The 23007-nt window shown below is 39.3% G+C and overlaps 1 long non-coding RNA gene across 2 annotated transcripts in view; it reads left to right on the top strand.

The window, feature by feature from the left end:
* Nucleotides 1-23007, top strand: part of LOC107970553 (uncharacterized) — a 585037-nt gene that overhangs the window by 528424 nt on the left and 33606 nt on the right. For both annotated transcript variants that reach the window (XR_010155489.1, XR_001713154.4), the window contains exons 5-6: nucleotides 12832-12988; nucleotides 13477-13655. This is a non-coding gene — a long non-coding RNA (uncharacterized LOC107970553). The remainder of the gene's footprint in view (nucleotides 1-12831; nucleotides 12989-13476; nucleotides 13656-23007) is intronic.

Here is a 23007-nt window from a genome sequence, read left to right as displayed (position 1 = left end):
CCAGGTATAGTGGCTCATGCCTGTGATCCTAGCACTTTGAAAGGCAAAGGTGGGAGGACTGTTTGAGTCCAGGAGTTTGAGACCAGCCTGGGCAACATAGCAAGACCCTGTCTCTAAAAAAATTAAAGAAAAAAAATTAGGGAAGCATGGTGGTTTGTACCTGTAATCCCAGCTACTCTGGAGCCTGAAAAGGGAGGATCACTTGACCATCCAGGAGGTAAAGCCTGCAGTTAGCTATGATTGTGCTACTGCACTCCAGCCTGGGTGACAGAGTGAGACCCTGTCTCCAAAAAAAAAAATACAAGAACAAAAGAAAGAAAGAAAGAGAGAAAGAAAGAAAGAAAAAATATCTAGGGCCCCCAGCTTGTTCCCACTCCTTTGCTGTCAGTTGGAAGTGTGCATAATCACCTTGAAAGCAATGTGTTCCTTGAACGTACCAGCTCTCCTGCTTTCTTGATTCCCTAATTTGCAACTCTTGCAGAGTTGACTCTATCTGCCATGGGTTCATTCAGCAAATATCTATTTTGAGCACCTACTATGTGCCAGCTAGTCTTCTATAGGTACCAAAATCAAAAGTAAAAAATGGCCACGGAGGAGTTGAGGTGAAGTTTTATACACACATAATTAAATCCCAAATCTGTTTTCTATTAATTAACCAAGTTCTTGACACATTGTTTGCATACTCTCCGTGCTTCTCTGAAAATGGGGAGTAGAAATAAAAGATAAGCGAGACATGAAGGAGCCTCCCACATACAGATAAACAATACATGGCCAGGGCCTTTGCCTTTATTTATTCTGGAATTTGTCTACAAGTACCAATGCTAGGCAGAAACAGGCTATCATCCAAGTGTCCCTCTAATACAGAACAAACATTCATTGAGTCCCTACTGGGGACCTCATATCATGCCAAATGCTGGAGATACAACTAGGATCAAGACATAGGCACTTCTTTTAACGTACTCACAGTCCATTAGCTTAGCTGCATGGGGGAAGGAGGAATAGGATACATACATGAACAAATACATGTGTGGTCAATAGAGTCTCAACCCTTTCTGCCCCTTCCATTTCTCTCTATCCTTACTCCTGGTGGAGGTGGAGTGTCTTTGGCATTATCATCCTTAAAAGTTATAATGTGAGAGGTGATCAATATTTCTACTACTTCTGATATAATTAATAATGTAACAAATAATAACTCTCATTTTTGAACATGTATATGCCAGGCATTGTTCTAAATGCTTTTTGTATATTACCTCATTTATACTTTTAACTATTCTATGAAATAGGTACTTTTATTCTTTTTTTTTTTACAGTTAAGGAACTTATGGCACAGAAATATTAAGTTAATTGCTCCATAATGCAAGAGAGTTTGTCTTATAAAATGTGAGGTTTGACCATTGCCAGCCTTGGACACCTGAAGCCAGAGGTCTTGCTGCCCTTAACCACAGAGAGCGAGGGGTTGGTTTGATGGAGCCAGGTACTGGGAGGTGGCAGAGGGGTAGATTCAAGAAGGCAAATCAAGGGAGAGGGGACTTAGGGTGCTTATCTAAAGTAGACACTCTGTGGCCTAAAAAAGAACCCCACGAGAAGAGTGGAGAAAAGTTTTGGCTTGGGTGTCAAGTATGTTTGAGCTTGGCTGGAACAAATAATTATTTTTCTGGTATGAATCACCTGGATATTGTGGTACATGAGTTCCATGTATTATTTAGTATCATAGGTTCAAAGCTAGAGCTTTTGGAAGACAGACATAAGAGGAAGTGGTCAGTTTTACCTGATACGGGGTTGGGATATAGAAAGGGCTTCTTGGTGGAGGATAAGCTGAATCTCGGAAGGTGAGGAGATACCACGCACAAAAGAGGGATGGAGAAGGGTATTCCTGTCAGAGCAGTCAGCATCTGCAATGGCGTGTAAGTGGTAGGCAGTCTTCAGATGGATCACAGTAAGTCTGGCTTGGGTTGAGTTTACCCTGCTGGGATGACATGGCTGGAGGGGTTGGCATGAACTGTAAGTGACCTTATAAACCATATTGTACAGCAGGATATGGGAAGCTTTCAAGGACATATTAGCAGAGGGGTAATCTGGTCAGTTTTGTTTTATCAAGCTCACTCTGGTATGATAGAGAGGATGGCTGGGAGAAAGATACATCATGCTTCTGCTTTGCTCCCATATCCACTCTCCATATGGAACTGCTAAGTGCATCTTAAAGTATTATCTCTTTATACTTTAATGTATAAAGTTAAAGTACATCTCTTTAAGCATGTCTTGAGTAGATCAAAGGAGAAGAAAGATATCTAACCCATGTTTTTGTGCCTTTGAACTTCTCAGAAAATGGCCAAGTGTGTATTGCTCCCAGAGCAGATGGAAGAGCACTTGGCAGTTTATATTCACATCTCTGAGAAATCCTAAAGATTGACTGGTTTACCAGTACTTCTGTTTTGTGTGCTGTAAAAGTCCATTGGTTAAATCAAGTCTCAATGCTGAGTATGAAGACAAAATGTGCTGATCTGTCTCATCACTTCATTATTAATAAATATCAATTTCATGTCTAATTATACACTGAAAGGATATTGTACTCTACACTGTGGAAGTTGTAAAAATTACTACTACTACTATTAATAATAATAATAATATGGTAGGAAACAAAATGTATTAAGCAATAACTTGGGTCAGGCATTTTTCTAAATGCTTTTCATGGATTGCCTAATTTAATTCTCACAAAAAAGGCTAAAAGGTAGATGCTCTTATTATTTTTATTATATTGATGAGAAAACATGTCTGAAGGGCAACAGTTTGAAATTACACAGCTAGTCACATACAGGTGTGGCTGGGATTTTACATTTGTCTGACACCAAAACCTGAGCTTTCAACTTGACACACAAAGAATTAGGATTCTAATTGAGGATATAAGCCAAGAAGATAGGGAAACAATAAAAATACCACAAGAAAGATGCAAAATAAGTATAAATGGCTTCAGAAAAGAAAGATGATCATGTTTAATTTGGGAAGATTAGGGAAACCTTTCCATGGGAAAGAGTACTATGTCTCAGGTTGAGTTTTGTTACAAGCAAAACCTGAGATGAAGGGTAAAGTATATGTAGTTTATTTGGTAGATGATCCTAGAATATTACAGCAGAAATGGAGATGTGAGAAGGGAAGGCAGGCAATTGTGAACATTTCTAGAACAACTTACTGCAGGGACACCTGAGGTTCAATCCCACTGGGGACTCTAGGAGGCAGTGTAGAACATATGCTTCAGAGTAATTCCACCCTAAAGGTAAGAAAGCTGTGCTATTTATTTTCCTGCACCAAATCTATAATTGAGTGAAGGCTTCCCTAACTTTCCAGCATTTCCAGCCAGTCCCAGCCCAGAGAGCAGCCTCGATGCAGGGAGTATCCAGTGCTTGCAGTAGGATGGGATTGGAATTTCTTGGAATGGTGATGGCTGAGGGGAAATGAACCAGGCACCAATAGCGTGAGTGATTATGTTTGAAATGTGGACACTCCTAGCTGAAAAGGAGGTGAGAGGTGTAATCTTTCTTTATTCTGGCCCAATTTTGTGCCCGGCTAAAAATCTAGGGTCCTGCTGCTAAGGAAGAAAGAAAGAATAGAAATAGAGAGACATCTCTCAGTCTCTGCCATGATGGTGTCCATGAAATGCTTCATGGGGGGATGTGATTTGCTTAGAAAGACTGGAGATGGTTTCCCTGAAGAAATGTTAACTGAGCTGAGCTCAGAAAGCTGAGACCAGCCAAAGGTCTCTTGCTCTCTCTCTCTCTCTCTCTCTCTCTGTGTGTGTGTGTGTGTGTGTGTGTTTATGGCAGGGAGGGATGATAGCAGCTGAGAGCTTGAGGCAGAGGAGAACATGGTGAATTAGAAGACCTGAAGGAAAAAAAGGGTGGCAGTAGTTAGGGGAAGAAGAGGTACAATGGAGACTTCAGAAGGTGGGACACCAAACAGGGCCAGGTTAATATGAACTAGCCTGTGAACCTGATGTTCTTAAATATTCCCCTCAATAAGGTATGATGTTGGCCTAATTAACAGTCAGTGCATCAGAAGATCCCTAAGGAATGACTGTAGTTATAGGGAATGTGAGGTTCTGTAGCCAGGTGAGATACCCAGATGCAGTCTCCCACTCAGTGCCCCTGAACTCATACCAAGTGAGTGGATGCCTACATTCCTTAAGGATGCATTTGGCTATAAATAAACTGTGGCTTAAATTAACTCAAATACAAAGAAAATGTATTTCCCATAAAGAGGTATGTGATCAAGCTCTGGCGATCAGGGATTTGGAGGTTTCTCTCCTGCCCACTTCACTCTTTCCTCTATCAACTTTTTATCTGCTTGGCTCTCCTCGTAGTCGCACGATGGCTGCCAGCAGCACGTGGGGCACGTGACTGCGTGGTTATAGTGGGAGGGAGATTATCCATTTCCCTCACTCTAGGATAAATATTTTTCCCTTCAGCCTTACTGAACTGACTCATACTGAGCTTACCCTGGAACCAATGATAATGACCAGGAGAATTTCTAGAGTAGATCGGCTCAAGCTTGATATCCAGTCACCATCAAGAAAGATCGGGGTACCACATCTGGCTTAGACTAATGAAGGACCACTTCTGGAGGTGAAGATGGAGTTAATTATGAGAACAGAATGAATACTTGAACAAAAATAATTGTTTTGGAAGGAAGGAGGGAAGAAAACATGATGCTGGGTTGACCACCAAAAATATTCACACTACTGTGAAATTCATCTGTTCTTCAAAATAGCCACAGAAAATATAGGACTGACAATTGATAAATCTCAATGCATAGCTTTCCTTGAAGACATTCATTTGTAGCAGCTAAGTAGCGCAGTTAAAAGTCTGGACTCTGGATCTGAACGCTTGGGTGCAAATCCAGGCACTACCATGTACCTGATGTACGATTTTAGACAATTAAATTCTTAGGTACTAGTTACTTATATACTCTACCACAGTGGGTTGTGCAGATGCTGAAATGAGATGATATTTCAGCTGGAACTGTCCTGGGCTTATATTAAGAACTCAATACATTTAAGCTAATATCATCACCTGTTTGCTTAGTACAAAATTCTTTTCTGACAGTTAAGCTAAAATGAAGCTAGAACTTGTGATAAGAAATTTCCAGCTTGAAGATATCTTTGGGAATTGGCAGAATCGATATGAATTTAAAATGATTCCTTCTAAATATCCAGTTTAGAAATCTAGGTTTTGAAAATGCAATGAAGGCAGTAAAAAGAACATTCTTGATATGAAAGCATAACCAGAAGATTAGAGTTTCCAAGGATAGACATTACTGAGCCCTTTCAAGGAACAGATGGACTTACATATGAATGAATGAAGTGATAGCCTAGGTATAATTAGTGGGAAGACACAATGACACTGTTATTAGACTGGGGATATGTAGAATTAAAGAAGGCTCCAGACAACTTTCTTTCATTGCCCAAAAATCATTAACAGAGGTTGGGGCTGGGAGAGCCAGGAGAACTAGCTTCCTAAGATGATTCCATTGCTTATGCCAAATCACAGCCAGCCATTCTGTAGTTTTGCAAATCTCCCTCCAGAGAGAAGAAGAAGATAATTTTCAAAGCAGCTAAGCCCACATAACCACTAAAATGGAAATGAAATTAATGGAATAGTTTTTATATTCCCTCTCACACTCATCTACAATAAATCATGCAAAGCCACAGCATTTCTGCATTTATCACACAAATAGTCCCTTTCCTCCTGATGGCCATGCTTCTGTCTTTAAATACAGAGAAATACATTCACTGCCTAGAGTCTGGGGAAAGCCTACATTTGCTCATAAACAGCTAGGAAAGAATAATGCTTGTGCAGTCCAACTGGCACTTGCCTATGGGACTGTTAGACTATGGGAGGATGTTCAAACAAGAGAAGTGCAGAAAAAGACCCAGCCTTCCTTAGAGCTTGGGGCCCATCCAGCAATTGAAAATGTACTGTTCCACTGTCAACTTTTTGAGAGAAGCTACATCGCAAAGCCATCCCTCTTTTCATCTTTTCCTGCCTAACTTACATTGAAAACTGAAAGGATCAGACCACTCAGGGGCTCTTGAAAAAAAGTACATTAGTCCAGAAGGAAACAAATGGAAAAGCTCTCCAAGAACAGTAAATATTCTTTGTACTGATGTACTACTTTCATCTGCAATTTAAAAGGGCTTTGTGTTTAAGAAAATGTCACTGTCATTCCCTACCAGAGGGCCAAGGTAAACCCAGACACACAGGATGAAAGGACTCTCACTTGTCCTTCTTGGTCTTTAGAGTTTAAACTGCTCCTAGGTTGAAACTAAGCAAAGAAAAAGAATATTGGATTGTAAATCAAGAATGAAATTATTTGAAAATGGTGGATATTTCTCCAACTCAGGTGCATATGCTCCCTGGGGGGTCTGGCCTGGTGTGCCTGGTGATATGTGAAATCTCAGGATAAATAAAATCTGTTTCAGGGGAATATCTGTTCCACCCAAAGGTTAGCATGTCAAGTAGAAATGCATTTGGCTGCAAGTAACAAAAACAATGGTTTAAACAAATAGTGGCTTAATTTGACCACATGATATCTCCAGAATTAGGTAATTGGTGCTTTTAGGGACCTAGATTCCATCTTTTCATTCTCAGCAGCCAACCTTTAACATCCTTAGCATATCAGCTTTTGCCCTATTTTTTGTCCTTTTATTCTATGACTTTTATACTTTCAGGGCCCAAATCTGTGTACAAAGTGGAAAGAAGAGAACAGGTTTTTGAATAGGGCTTGCTGTCTCCATCCCCTTTTTAAGGAAAGCAAAACTTTCCAGAATACTCTCCATAAAAATTCCATTTCACTTTCAGTTTCCAGAATTACATCATATTTCATTCTTAGTTGTAGGTGCCATTACACATCAGAAGTCAGAATTTTCAAAAAAAAAAAAAAAAGAAAGAAAGAAATCAAAATTGCCTCAATGGGCTTAGGACACTGATGACCCTGTATTTGGGGCTCATATCACATTGTCATCTTTAACAAAATTAGGGTTCTTTCAACAAGAATAAAACGTCTATTTGCTACTCAATTAATGGGGTTAGCACCAGTGAATAACTGGGAATATTTTTAAAGCACTACAACACGGTAGTATACATAGTATGTCAAAATGCAAACTTTGCATTACATTTTACAACAATATTTGAAACAGCTGCATGCTTTCAACATGCCACTGCAAATCCATGTTTGTGATAACTGGATCTCCCTCAGCCCTTGCCCTTGTCTGACCCACTTCCCGCCCAGTAACATGGTAATCTTTGAAAGGCACCCTCTGAATATGTTGCTCCCTTGCTTAAAATCCTTCAATACCATTCCAGCAGGGCAGGAATAAAGTCTAAAGTTTTCTGGTTACTTTCAAAATCCCTCAGAGTTTAGCATCAGACTTCTCTCCAGCTACATTTCTTACCATTCCTCCTCCTCACTTTTGAAGCTCCGATTGCTCAATTTTTCAACAGCACCAAGCTCTCTTGCCATTGAATCTGGTGCATGCTGCACCCTCTGTCTGCATCACTCTGCTCCAACTTCCTGAAATTCGTTTTCCCTGGCTAACTCCCTGCCATCTTTCCAGCTGTTACTTCCTCTGGGAAGCCTTCTCTGATTCCCCCCAATAACATTTGATGCTCCTACCTTATGCTCTTCAATACCCTCTCATTGCGTTTGGAGTTCTTTCTCAATATTGCTGTACATTCCTCAGAATATGGAACTTTTCCATCTTCTCCATCTTGTTCACTATTTTTTCCTCCACACCTAGCATATTGCCTGGTACTCACTAGGTGTTCCATAAATATCTTGATTTTTAGTTTATTTCTAGTTGCTTGAAGTTTGTTGAAATAATCCCAACTTACTTATTTGCAGCACACTAACTATACAGGGGAAGCTCTATTGTTTCTGGAAGAGTTTGAATAAACAGATAAACTAGAAATGAAGAAAGGAACATAGGGTATCAGAAGTGGAGAGAAATTTGGCCAGTGGTCAAATGAGGCAGAGATGTCCCCATCATTAGAAGATTTACTGGAGGATAACCATTTTATCCCAGTCACGCCTATAAAAACTGCCTTTCTTTTTTATAAGCAAGGCTTTTATTTTGCTTGTGACTTGTTTTGCAAAGAGCTCTGTCCTCTCATATTTAAGGATTTGTTGTTGTTTTGTTGTGTTTTCCTCCAGGTTTACAAGTGAGCGTGTGAGGCTTAGAATACTCATTTTTGTGGTGTTTCTTCTCTAAATTCTCCGATCTTTTTTTTTTTTTTTTTTTTTTTTTTGTGAGCCTTGTTAGCATCTCTCTCAGGCAGGCTAGAACCATGTAGAAGGAATGGTGGCACCTGAGAGTTCCCAGGTACTATGCTTGTTATTGATACTTCCAGATTCATGGTTCATGTTTCAGAAGGAGGACAGGCAGAGAAAGGATCATCTGAGCTCTCTGATCCAGCCATATCTAAACCCAGAAGCTCCTCTGGACTTGCCAGGTTTATAAGTCAGCAAATGTCCTTTCTGCTATAGCTCTTTTAAATTGAGATTTTGTCATTTACAAATAAATAGTGAATACAGGATTTGAAATGAGAAATGTAATAGTTGATTGACTTGATGTCTCAAGTCAACCCCTGTGGCTCATGGTAGGAAAAGTTATTCCTTCCCAAACCACTGAAGAGTCCATTATCAGAAAACGGAGAATTTCAGGAGACAAAAGCAAATAAAACAAAGGTGTCTATTTTGTCCATGTGACATTGATACCAAAGCAGGGAAGGGAAGTGCTGGGAAGGGAAGGGCGTGATCCCTGGCGAGGGCTCCACACCCTGCCTGTGCCCACAGACCCAGGTGATGATGGGCACTCCTGCCTTCATGCCCAAATGTTGCATTTCCCAAGACTACCCTGGCCTGCCATGCCCCCATCCTGAGCCTATTGTGCCTATAAAAACTCCGAGTCCCTAGCAGGCAGACCCACAAGTCGCTGGACGTCGAGAGGAACACATCGGTGGAAGAAGACACAAGTGGCTGAATATTGAGAGGACGTCAAGGGGAACGCGCTGGCAGAAGAGCACAGGACAGAAGACGGCATGCCAGCAGGCCATCGACTGGCAGAACGATGTGGACTTTGGCCGGGGCAGTCAGAGGAGAGCCTGGGCCACTGAGTGGTCTGACTCCAGGGGAAAACCACCTTCCCACTCCATTTCCCTTCTGGCTCCCACATCTGTTGAGAGCTACTTACAGTCAATAAAACCTTGCACTCATTCTCCAAGCCCACGTGTGATCCGATTCTTCTGGTACACCAAGGCAGGAAACCCCAGGATACAGACAGCCCTCTGTCCTTGCGATAAGGCAGAAGGTCTAATTGAGCTGACTAGCCCAATCTGCCTACGGAAGGGTAAACTGAAAGAGTACCCTGTAACACAGCCCACTGGGGCTTCAGCTGTAAACATTCATCCCTAGTCATTGCCGTGGGGTTGGAGCCCCACAACCTTCCTGTCTGAATGCTTCCCTAGAGGTTTGAGCAGTGGGGCATGTAAGAAGCGAGCCACTTCCCGTCGCGTTGCCCTGACAGGGGGACAAGGGAACCTTTCCCATTTCAACATGTCTCTTCGTCACTGCAGCTTCAGCTAAATTCATAAAATTGCCTTTATTTCTGAGACCTGGAACTTTCTTTGGGACAGTGGAAGTGGACAACTTCCTGAAAATTAATTTTCCAAATGTTCGTTTCCTAAGGCTAGTTCACTGATAGCCAATTTGTCAAAAGCCAACTGTAAGCTTTAATTTAAACTCAAAAGTAAATAAAATAAATCAGAATTACCCAAAATATAACATAAAATAAATCAAGATTAAAGAAAAATGTCCATATTAATACTGAGAATTTAGTGCCAAGCAATAAAATGTATATTTTTCTGAATATTATATTTGATACCCAAAGATGAACATTTCTGTTAAGATGGTTAAGTCTTTTTAAATTTTTACAACATTACAATGAGGAAATTTGGTATATTTGGCCAATTGATCATTCAATGACTAAGCTTCTTCCCTTGGGCAAGACCTAGAGTAGGTGACTGGAACCACTGATGTTCTTCACAGGCTTATTTGAAACACTTGAATTTATACCAATAAGCAGATTTGTTTTGTCGATAGGGCAAGAGGTCCAATGCAAGTGGAAAAAAAAAGTGCAAAAGAGGACACCTCCCATAGGGAAAGGTCTGTACAGGCCACAGACTTTCAACACTGCCTTCCCTTCACCCCACTTGCCAAGTCTCTGATCTGATATTAAGCTGCCACATTTTTGAGATAATCTCCATCTTTTATAAACACTCTGTTGTGGTTAAAGGGTCTGTTTTCCAAGACTGACTCAGTCTTTTACTGACAGTGAATTCGTGTAAGACAGAAGAAGCTGTTATGCTGTAGTAGGGAATCCCTCCCAAGTCCTAGCATCTTAATGCAACCATGTTTTGTTTCTTGCTCATGTTCCATGCCCGATGTAATTGTCATCACTGACAGATCCTATAGGAGCTATATTAACATACAGCTATACTACCTGAACTCCTAGCTTCTTTGGACAGCTCAGCAGAGGAAGAGGGGGCACAGAAAATCAAACAAAGGCTCTTAAATACTTCCACTTGAAAGCGATAGTTCTCGTCCACTCGCATTCCACTGGCCGAAGCACATCATGAGGCTACACTCCACTTCAAGTGGGCAGGGGATTGTAGTCCTCTTTGTCCCTGATTAGAAGAGAAATGAATGCTGGCAAACATTAGTATTACCAAACACAGAAAATTAATTGTTCTGTGTTTCTGTTAACTCATCTGTAAAATGAGGATGATAATATCCATGTCATAGAGCTATTTATGAAATGGAAAATGAACTAATAAATATACAAAGCCTAGCATTATACTTGGTAGACACAAAACAATAAAATTAACTATGATTATTATTATTAGCATTAATATTTATCTTCAGGATAGACTATTACATTGAGTAGCATCACTCTAGATCTTTTAAAAAAGTATTTCATATATAAGATCAGATTAATTTTCTTTGGAATAAGTTGCATAATCACTAAATTTGTTTCTTCTTTTCTGTAAATGACATCATCACCTACCCATTTACTCAAGCTAGAAATTTTGGCATTATCCTTGATGCCCCTCTTTCCTTACCTCCCTAATTCAATCAATTCACTAGGTCCTGTGAATTTTCACCCCACTGTTCTCACCTATTCCACACTACCATCATTGTTATGTACTAAATTTTCGTGTTCCTTCTTCCCAGTCCAAATTTCTATGTTGAAGCCCTAACTTCCAATCTGACAGGGAGAGATGGGGTTTTTTCAGGGGGAAATGGGACCTTTGGGAGATAATTAGATTTATCTGAGGTCACAAGGGTGGAGTCACCATGATTGGATTAACGTCCTAATAAACAGAAAAAGATATACCACAGCTCTCCATCCTCTATGTGAGGACACAGCAAGAAGGTGGCCGAATGCAAGTCAGGAAGGGAACCCTCACCAGAACCTGACCAGCCTGGCACCCTTGGGCTTCCAGCCTCCAGAACTCTGAGAAATAAATGTCTGCTTTTAAAGACATCCATTCTATAGTGTTTTGTTATGGCAGGCCAACCTGATTAAAGACAATCGTCTTTTCCACAGACTACAGCAACTCCCAACTGGTTACCCCAGTATCCATTCTGCTCTTCTCTAACTTTTATTCACATAGGAGCCACAGTGATTTTTTTTTTTTTAGCTTAGAGATGATTAAGCTTCTCTCTGGATGATATCCTTTAATGGTTTCTCATTTTATTTTTTACCAAGGCCTACAAAGCTCTCTATGCATATGAGCAACCATTCTGCATAAAACGACATTCTAGTTCCCCAGGGATGAGGGAGTCATCCATGTGAGACTCCCTACCTTGAATTTCTACAACTACTTTTATTATTTCTTAAAGAGAAGATGGGTTGGTGGACAGGTAGAAGAGGAAAGAGAAGGCTTAGGGAATCCCATCAAATATTTCCTGCTCCTTTTTATCTCCTGAGTACCTTCCTGATGAAGAAGTGGTTCAAACAGTCTCTAGTTAGGTGTTTGAATCTGAAAGAAGAAATGACAACGTCTTTCATTTTGTGCTTCAATTTCAATTCATTGTTAGTGGCTTCTCAAAGGATTAACGTAAGAAGGTTAAATGGGGCTCAGTGTGAAAAAGCATTGAAATTATTTAGTAATGTCTGCCTCTGGTGAGAAAGTAGTGAAGAGTGACTGGTTTTGTCACCATCATCTCAGCCCTCCAAACTGGATGATAGCCTTTCTCTAACATCCGAGGAATCATCTTCCTTTGAAGAGCTTTCTCTCAAGAACCATTAGAAATACTAGTGATCACTTACTTTCTGAGAGTGTCAGAAGGTTTAAATGCTGGTAAAGCTTAAAGAAAGTGCATCATAATGCTAGACAGATGTGACATTCATTCCTTGTCTTGTAATTTGCTTTCACTGCTGGAAATTTTTATTTCTCTCTTATGTGGAACAAGAGTAACAACAATATTCTGGTTCAAACAGAACCTTTTTACTCAAAGGTCTTATGGTGTGATGGGTAAAAACTTGGGAAATGCCTGCGGGAAATTAGCAGCACAACTTGCTTCCTCGCTTTCAGCCTATTAAAAATTTCCTGAAACTTATAAATGGAAAGATGTTTTGTTCCCAAGGGTCTGCTTGTATGTTGCTTCAGTTTTTAGAAATAATTCAAGAAAGTAAGCACAGGACCTGGGAAGTCTGCAGAAAAGTTTCAACTAAGATGAAAAACTCAGTTAACTTTATTATTTTGTTTCCTTACAAAGCCCATGGATCATACCACATTGTTCTTTCTGCAAAACAGTTGAGAATTACCAGTAATTGGGACTGTTTACATTCAATGCCATCATGACAGAAGCAGCTTTATTATATTGCAGAGGAATGATTAATACATGATGGGGATTAAAGATTGCATTGCAGCAGGTAAGCCTCTTGTCTGATATGTCATTTCACTGATTACAAAGGAATGCAAATTATATAAACAGAAATAATGTTTTTCTCTTATGCTAATTTTAGCCTAGCCCACCTGTGCATTTTCAATTAACTGGAGAAACGTGAATAATATTAGGTTTGCTAAGGTAGATTTCTGCATTGTCAGCCCACCCTATCTGATAGTAAATGCAGTTATATCTTTTTTAAACTCCATTTTTAACCTTTTTTTAATTCCTGAAAAGATAAAATTCAAGCAAATTACTTATATGAGCTATGAGATTTAGGAGACATGGCATGATTTGGGTAAGGTAAAAGGCTTATCTTTCTTGACAAATTGTACAAATTAGAGCAATATTCTTGGCTATTTGACTATCGTGATACTGTCATTTCCTAGGCTTGTGCTTGTTTGCGACAGATCCTTAATACCTAATATTGTTAATTGCAAAACATATCAATACTCTCCTTTGCTTCTATCACAGGCCAAGGCAAGAGGCAATAAAGATTAATAATTTTAGATTTCCACTGTAGCAAGAACGGGAAAAAAGTGTCATCTGAAATGCCAACTTCAAGCAATTGCAGTGATTTCCTGGAACCCTACGTGACAAGTCCAGATTCAGTGGGAAAGATAAATCATGCTGCTATAAAGACACATGCACACGTATGTTTATTGCGGCATTATTCACAATAGCAAAGACTTGGAACCAACCCAAATGTCCAACAATGATAGACTGGATTAAGAAAATGTGGCACATATACACCATGGAATACTATGCAGCCATAAAAAATGATGAGTTCATATCCTTTGTAGGGACATGGATGAAATTGGAAACCATCATTCTCAGTAAACTATCACAAGAACAAAAAACCAAACACCGCATATTCTCACTCATAGGTGGGAATTGAACAATGAGATCACATGGACACAGGAAGGGGAATACCATACTCTGGGGACTGTGGTGGGGAGGGGGGAGGGGGGAGGGGTAGCATTGGGAGATATACCTAATGCTAGATGACGAGTTAGTGGGTGCAGCGCACCAGCATGGCACATGTATACATATGTAACAAACCTGCACAATGTGCACATGTACCCTAAAACTTAAAGTATAGTAAAAAAAAAAAAAAAAAAAAAAAAAAGACTGTGAGGATCCGTTAGCAGTGTTTACGATGGGCAAGTCTTGTGATGGGGTTACCCTCCTTGCATTAGAATTTGCAGTCTTCTATTAGGCCATTAGTCTTTGAGAGCAAAAACTGTATGTATCTCATTTTTGTAGCCCAAGTGCCAGGCACACAGTAGCTGCTCCAAAAGCAAAGGACATCGAGTCTGAATCAAGCTGCTTGGGTTTAATGGCTGTCTTTGTCGCTTACTAGCTGAGTGAACTCGTCATGTTTATAACTTAATTGTGGTTCAGTTTCCTTCTCTACAGAAAAGGCATGAGTTCCTCATTCATAGAGTTATAATAAGGGTTAATTAAAGTCATGCATATCCAAAGCTTAGCATAGTACCTGGGACATAGTAAATACTTGAGGAATGCAGGTATAAATTAACATAGGAGTGAATAACATTGCAAGGAAACAGAGAAAAGGATCCTAAACAGTCCTGCTGGTATATTCATTTATGATTCAAAAATCCTCAATTGTTAAAATTTGGGTCAGAACCTTATTATTCCAGGTTGTTGGTAAATGTGAGGACTCTTCTGGGTTTGGAAGTAGAACAATAAATTGAGAGGCCAAAGAAGCTGCAAATAAAAATTGGCTTCTCTGGGAAAATGATTTTCACATTTATACCTACCTGCCTTTTGTCCTCCCATGCATTTCTCCAGATGTGATGCCAATGTGATACAATCGTTGTTTATTCCTTCTCTGACAATAGCAAGGTAGAGTGAGCCTTCCAGTGAGGGCTTAAAATATAGCTCCAGAGACATTCACCACTACTTCCTGCCTCCATGGTTACACATTCCCTTTCACAAATAAAACATGGCCTCATGCTTCATGCTGAGCTTGCATTTTACATACATCATTTAGATCTTCTCTGCAAACCTATGAAGTGGGCATGGTAATCTTCCTTTACAAATAGAGAAACTGAGGCCTAAGATGGGGAGCAATTTCCCTTTAAAAAACTTTTATTGTCAAGGTCCAAATGGCTGATGATTCATGCCATAGACATCCCAAACCAGCTGGTAGGCAGAGCTCTTGGCATTCCAAATGGAAACGTGGAACAGACACAGATCACCTGGCCACACAGACCTCAGCTCTAAAGACAGATGACTACTTACCTGTTAAAGTTCCCTGTGCACTATTTTTTAAAATCTAGAGATAGATAATAGGTTAAGTTACATTTTAAATTAGCCCATGAACATTTGAGAACAGTATCATTTTTAGAATCTTAATTCTGAGATTCACTGTTGGGCTTAAGTCACTGCTTCTGTGATGGTTAGTTTTGGGTGTGAACTTGACTGTATTAAGGGATACTTATCTGGGAAAGCATTATTTACTCTCCATGCTTCAGTAGATACTGAGCCCTTCCCTTTTCTGCTGAAAGGGAAATCCAGGTGGCTTGGCGTTTGATTAGAATAATTGGGCTGCCCCAGGTGTGTCCGTGAGGGTGCTTCTGAGGGAAACTGGGACTAAATGAAGAAGATCCGCCCTCCATATGGGCAGGCACTATTCCAATTGGCTGGGGGCCCCAGATAGAACAAAAAGGCAGATAAAGGGCAGTCTCCCTGGAGAAGAGACCTGCCTGTAGACAGACATCAGAACTCCAGGTTCTCCAGCCTTTGGGCTCCAGGACTCACACCAATGCGCCACCGGGCTCTCTGACCTTTAGCTTTGGACTGAGAATTACACCATAGAATGCCCTGGTTCTGAGGCCTTCAAACTCAGACTGAGCCACGCTACAGGCTTTCCGGATTGTCCAGCATACAGAAGGTCTGTTGTGGGATTTCTCAGCCTCCATGAGTAAGTAAGAAAATTGCCTCTAATAAATCCTTTTTCATATGTCTCTCTAGACATCTGTAGGTTTTGTCTCTGGGGAGAACCCTAACTAAAACCCATTCTTGAAGGTAACATGCATAAGAATTGCCTGGGGCAGGGGGATGGAGTCTTGCTAACATGCACATTGATTCAGAAGAGGTAGGGCCTAGGATTTTCTGTAGTTCTGAAACACTTCCAGGTGATGTTGATGCTGATGGACAAGGAGCACACTATCAGTTTTCAGTCAGGCTTCCACAAAGTGCTTTCTGCAGGTGTCTTGCATCAGAATATGCAAACATGAAGAGAGTCTGCTTTAGTTGGTTAGTGGGTCTCAGGTGGGTCTGGAGAGACCAGGGGAAGCTGCCTGTTTAAAATGCATTCAGGTGATTCAGCTACATATTAACAAAGCATCGTGACATTAATGAAAGTGTTTTCCAAACTTGCTCCATCATTAGAACCACCTGCTAGTTAAAAGGCACTGATTTCCCAGGCTTTCCCCCTTACAGACTCAGTTTTAAAGATCTGGCTTATATCATTTTGATCTATGCAATTCCTGATAATAGCTTAGTGAGGTTATGGAACTTGTCCAAAATCAAAAGTAGTGAATAGTAGTCTCAGGTATATGTGTAGACTAATGGAGAAGTGTCAGAGGAGAAGAAATAGTAAATGAGACACAAACAGGGAATTAGAGACTTCATCGAGAGACATTTGCATGAGTGGACCTAGAGTACTCAGTGCCACTGGGCTAGCTTTGGAAGACCAGCTCACCCAGCAGAGTTGGGCAGTGGCTCCTCCACAGTGTGCCTGGGCTTCAGGAAGGCAAGAAGCAGGACTTGTGTTCAGACTGGTGCAGGCTAAGCTTGAGACAAGACAGCCACATGGACTCATAACTGCATGGAGAACTTCAGTGAAGGAACTTCTAGTCTCTACCATACTGGTAACACCTGCCTTGTTTTTTTTTTTTTTTTTTTTTTGGTAAAAATAACCTGCACAAACATAATGGGAAATCATGTTCTAAAAATATAACTTTCCTAGTAATCCTCTACCCTTCCGTATCAACTTAAGTCAAGTATAATCCTTTTTGTCCCCCAGTTTTTACACACACAAATTTTCTAATGTTGGCAAGACTGTTATTTCAGAGAGGGGTGAGGCTTATTAAAGGTATCTTAAGGGTCTAAACTAGTAGCGATATATAGAAGTTAGTGGAGGACAGATTTCTGTGGACAGAGTAAGGGAGAATGGTTTAAAGTACTCGCATAATAATTAGACCAGAGAGAGCAAAAATATTTTATCTTTTGTTGCTAGCCCCAATCTATTATTGAGCATCTCGGGAACTGTGTAGGGAAGTATGCTAAGCTGATACCTAATCAGTGTTTATAAAAGATCTTGGTAGCCAAGTCTTTTGTGTATTATATCTAGTAAGAATTGTTTCACAGTTGTTTTCTAATTGTACTCTGGGTGAATATGCGCTAGAGTCTGGGTGAATGTGTATCACTATGCCTGGGGACTTGGTGAGGAGGAACCAGAAATTCCTCCTTTGTTATTAATATTCTTAATAAAACTTGATTTTCATGGTTTGGGCCTGGCTCTGTTGAAATGATGGTTATGGAGTTTAAGAACTAGAGCAGAACAAACACAATCCTACCATAGACGCCCTTCCAGAGGGAAAAGGGATGAATGAGGTCATGCTTCTTGGCTGGTATTAGTCACCCATTCTCTGTAGAACTCAAGGTGTTGCTCCTCCAAAACCAAATAACATTAGAGTCTCCCACCTGTCATCTGAAACCACAGCACTCAGCAGAATGCCCAGCCTGTCAGCTAATATTCATGACCCGCATTCAGTGCCTGCTGACTCTTCCAGTTCATCCTGCCCGCTCACCCCTAACCTCCACAGACCCACCTGGTTATGGTCATCCCGCTTCAGTTGTCTACTTAACTCACCCCCAAAAATGATTTGAATCTTCATACCAATCAAATCTCCTAATTCCTCTGTCCCTTCCTTCTCTCCTGCCTTTGACCCCATCCGTCAGATTCTGGGACTCAATTATCTTCCCATGGTTTCGGTCTCCTTTCTTACCCCTGCAAAATTTAGATTTTACATCAATTTTAAAATAGGAGAGAAAATAATTTTTAAAATGAAGTAAATGGCCACTACTCATTACCTACTTGTTCTAGACTTTCCCATGTAAGGATAGTTCTAGATGCTTTCTTACAGATTTTGAATTTAATTATACTGAGATTCAAGAATACAATTTATATTTTGATTATTTGTTAAAACTCGTTATAGTAGTTAATCTTAGTAAATGTTTTATTGGTGGGCTTCAGATTAGTATGAATTAATTAATAGTTACACAAAATTTGCATAATGCAAATAAGTTATTTATCTTTAATTCTTTTTGTCAGCTTTATCTCTCAATTACTGAGAGCTACGTGAAAGCCTAAGGGTATGTTGGTAAATTGTCGATTTCTTCTTAATTATAATCAAGTTTAGAATTAATGTATCATCTTGCTAACTGAAACTGTGATTATGTGATCTTCCTTGTCCCTATTATTTTTTACCTAAATGCTATTTTGGCTGATATAAATACAAACTCCCCAATTGTTTTTTTAGCTAGTTTTTAGTATATGCTTTCCATCTTTTTCCTATCAGCCTTTTGATTTTCCTAAGTTTTAGCGTGTTCCTTCGTGGCATAAAGCAGAATTTAAATCTATCTGCCTTTCAAATGACAACATAGTTGATCAATCTTAGTTGTGATTACTGTTGTTTTAAACTTTATTTCTATTGTCTCATTTAATGTTTTTGCTTTTTGTATTAGTTTTTAGAAGCTTTTCTGACTCCTTCCTTGCTTCATCTTTTATTTTTGAAAATTCCATTTCTTTCTCTACTATTTTGAAAATTACATAATCCATTTTTAGTCTCAATCTTGACATTTCCCTATGTATTCTTAATTTTTTTGAAGCCTGAAGTCAATCAAAACTTGACTGTCCTCCTGAGCAATATTGAAACCTTAGAATGTTTAAATTCTGAATGTCTAAATTCCTTCAATTACATATTTTAGAAGATTGTTTAAAGAAGATTTGTTGTGCTGAACTCTATTTTTGTTTATCTGGTAATATCACTTGGCCTTAAGAGATTTTTGCCAGAGACATTTCTATTCTAATTGACAGCTATTTTCACCTTGGGGCATATTATTTGAACATTTTATTTGTTATTGTTGTGGGCCTTTTTCCTTAGTTCGGCTAGAGATGAGGGTCCTTATCACACAGCCATGAAAAATTAGGCTTGCAGACAACTTGAAGGGTAAGGCAGGCTTTTATTGGGTTGAAAAGGAAGAAAAGGGGAAACGGACTCTCAGCAGAGTGAAAGCCCTGCTAGTACTAGTACATGCTTCACTCCTTGAAGATTGAATCCCAAGTTCCACCCAGGAAGAGGAGGGGTCAGGCTCCTTCCTGTTGCAAAGGGCCAGAATTTCTGTGGCTCAGTGCGTATTCCTCCAAGTGTGCAGGCCGGCTGGAGTTTCTCTGGGGATCCCCTTCCCACCTGGCTGTCTCATTATTATGAACGTTTTCTGATTTCCATTGTTACTTTAAAGAAATCTTCTAATTATTACTCCTTTCATAAATGAATTTTTTTAGCTGCTTTTAAGATCATTTTCTTTAGTGTTCTATAGTTTCACTACACATTTCTAGCTATTGATTTGTGATTTACTTTCTCAGAACTCCTTGTGCTTCCAGGATTGGAAATTTCATGTTGTTGTTTTTTTTTCTTAGCCATTATTTTGGTGAATGATCCGTGTGCAGTTGAAATAAAGTATGCAGTCTGACATGTGTTGTAATGTTCTATACATGTCAGCTAGATCAAGTTGTTTGATAATGCTGTCCAAGTATTCAATGATTACTAATGTTTCTATTTTTTCTCTCAATTTTTGAGAGGAGTATTAATCTCCAACTATAATTGTAGATAGATCTATTTTTCCTCTTAGTTTTGTCAGTTTTTTGAAATTGTTAGGTGCATATACACTAAAGACTTTTATGTCCTTTTTATAAACTGACCCTTTATATCATAATTAAATACTTTTTATCTGCAAATTATTGTAACCCAAAGTCTAACAGGTCTATGTCTTATATAAATCAATGTTCTCATTATTAGTGTTTACATGCTATTTTTTTTATCCATTTACTTTTAACCTAATTGTGTTATATTTAAAGTACATTTCTTTCCAACAGGATGTAGTTGAGAGTTGATCTTGCTTGGGACAACCTATCTGTCATTTGAAATTGATCCAAAAGGTGTAACCAGTTTACCAGCCAGATCATGATCTTTTTATTTGGTGATTAGGAATTTGAGACTAGGAGAGAGAAAGTGACTTGGTCAAGATCACACAGCTAGTAATTGCAGGTGTGAGAATAGATTTAGGTACATGATGCTCAACTCTGTGGTAATCTTGTTGCTACACAGACCTTGTCTCATTGTCTTCATTGATATTGGAGGATTTCCTAGTTTCTCCACTTCTGATTTTCAAAGTTGTGTTTCAACATCGTGGTCAGTAGGATGAAAGCCATTGTTCTGGATTCATGGAAAGCCTTTGGTTTTGCCTGCTTTAGTGACTTGTTCAGGATATTCAGTCCTTAGTATTAAGCAACTCCTCTTTCAGCTTCAAAGATTTTGGATAACTCCAAAACCTTTGTAGTATAAAACCATGCAGTTCAAAGGCCAAGTGTTCCTTTAAAGGAAGGAGAAAAGTCTACCCAGATGCACACTTGGCCCTTGACCTCTTTTGATGTTTCTCCTTTGAAAATGCAGATCCTATTGATTTTTCAGCCCTTCCATACTGAAAGGGCTGCAGAAATTTCTCTCAAATCCTCCATTTCTTTCTGCATCTATTTAAAATGAAAGAAAAAAAAACACTTTAAAAATCTTTCCTGAATGAGGTGTTTGCTATTTTTTTGTTAAAGGTTGTCGTCATGGATATAAAAACTGTTGCCCGCCTTTTTGAAGTTGAAATTACGAATTGTTCAGAAATTAAGAAAGTTCACTTTATAATTTACTTAAATTTGCATTTACTGTATCTGAGCTACAGTATTCACCTGCAGGTGAATATCAGCTATACATACACGTGGGATTCAACTGATACACCATATAGTCTTAGAGCTCAATCTTAGTGGAGAGACATCTGCTTTCTACTTTTGTCTTTGACTATTCAGTAGCCATTTGATCTTGGGAAAGTAACTTCACTTGGGTTAGTAACTTAATTCTTTGTCTCAGTAGCCACACCTGTTAAATAAAATGTTTGACATTTCCTGTCTCTGAGATTTCGTTCTTCAGCTGTATTTTATTGCTAAATGTTTAAAGAGCAGCACTTTTTTTGTATAACTATTTTTGTGCAACATATAAAACTGCAAATTTTGCCCCAAGCTGAAATTATAAACATCCCAGAATCTCCTCTATAATTTAGCACGTAGTCTCTCCTAAACTCAACACATTGTTTTCATTATTTTTATAGCATTGCTCAACTAACTTTGGGAATTTGGGGAGGGATACCTCATACAGATCAATGTGCATGCTTTTCAGAAAACATACTTCATTTTCTTTGTGTCATTGGCCTTTCCTAATCATGTCAGCAATGTACATGTAGACTATGCTACTGCAGTGGTGGGGCAGGAGTCAGTGCCACAGATAGTTTACTGATGGCAACATTGTCTGCATGAAATGGAATCTGCTAAGGGTGGGAAAAAAATCATGTCCTTCAAAATAATGCCTTATTTGGGAGAGTGTTCATGGTGAGCTTTGAAGTAAACTTTGATTTGAAACTTGACTGCCATGAATTAGCTTTACATCCAAGGAATAGAGACTTGACTAACTTGACCAAGCTTTCATTTCTTTATATCCAAATAGGAATAACAGAATCTAATCCTGCATATTTGCTATGTGGTTAAATGACTTAATGTATGGTGAAGCACATCTTATGTCTGGTATATAGGTCACGTTCAAATGTTCATTCCTTTTTTTGTTGTGACCCCTTTAAAAAGTCACACATGGCTGTAGTCATCAATTATGATTCTCAAAAAGTTTTTCTTTTAACATATGAATTACTACTTCAGGCTATCTAGTTCCTTCTCTTGAAGCAGTGTCATAGGATTCATAACTATGAGAGAGAAATCTGCCCGGAATATGTGAAGGGAATTTGGAGGACACATTGGGAACTGCGTGGATCTCAGTTATAGGAAATATTACCCAACATGACGGGGACTGAAAAGAAGCAGGTAGCCCCCCCTCCTTTTTTTCCCCTGTCTTTTTCTGGGCTATCTGTGCTTCCATCTCTATTTCTCTTTGAGATTGCTCTATTCTTTTATTTACAGATCCGAGTTGGACACAACTTTATTTCCTTCTTGAGTTGCACGTTTCTTTTCTATGACTTAGCACTTTTCCATTTTTTTCCTACCTGTCTTCATTTTCTCAGTATTGTCTTGCTGCTTTCTTTTCCTCTGCCAGACCTGCATGTTTATATGTACTAAGGGCTTGGGTCTCACCCCTGTTATTCTCCAAACACATGTTTCCCCAGGACGGTTTGATCTACTGCATTGTTCATTACCTCTCAGATTGTTTTCTGCCCTCCCCAGTCTCTGAGCTCCAAGCCAACATAACCAACCTCATACTTGATATATGCAGATGAATGTCTAATAGGTCCCTCGAGTTGAACAGGCCAAAACAGAATTCTTGGTCCCCCAATCTCCTCCCATCAACTCTGTTTCTTGCTTGTAATTCAGAGAACCCAGTTTCTCAAAAGCCAGAGAATCATTCTTATTTATTTCTTCCCTTTACCATCACATGAAACTCACCAGCAATTTCTAATGAAAACAAATGTAATCTGAAGCCATTTTTACCTTTCTGTTTCTACTCTGGTCACCTATATGGGCAAAATTATCATCTGTCCCCTAAACTTTTACCATGCCTCTTAATTTGTCTTTATATAGCTATTGCTGTCCCCTTAACAAAATTCACCCTCCATATTTCTTACTAGACGGATAGTTTTAAGATT

Source organism: Pan troglodytes, chromosome 2, assembly GCF_028858775.2.
Source record: "Pan troglodytes isolate AG18354 chromosome 2, NHGRI_mPanTro3-v2.0_pri, whole genome shotgun sequence".
NCBI classification, from domain to species: domain Eukaryota; kingdom Metazoa; phylum Chordata; class Mammalia; order Primates; family Hominidae; genus Pan; species Pan troglodytes.
The sequence above is the reverse complement of the archived record's forward strand: the minus strand, read 5'-3'. Positions and strand labels throughout refer to the sequence as shown.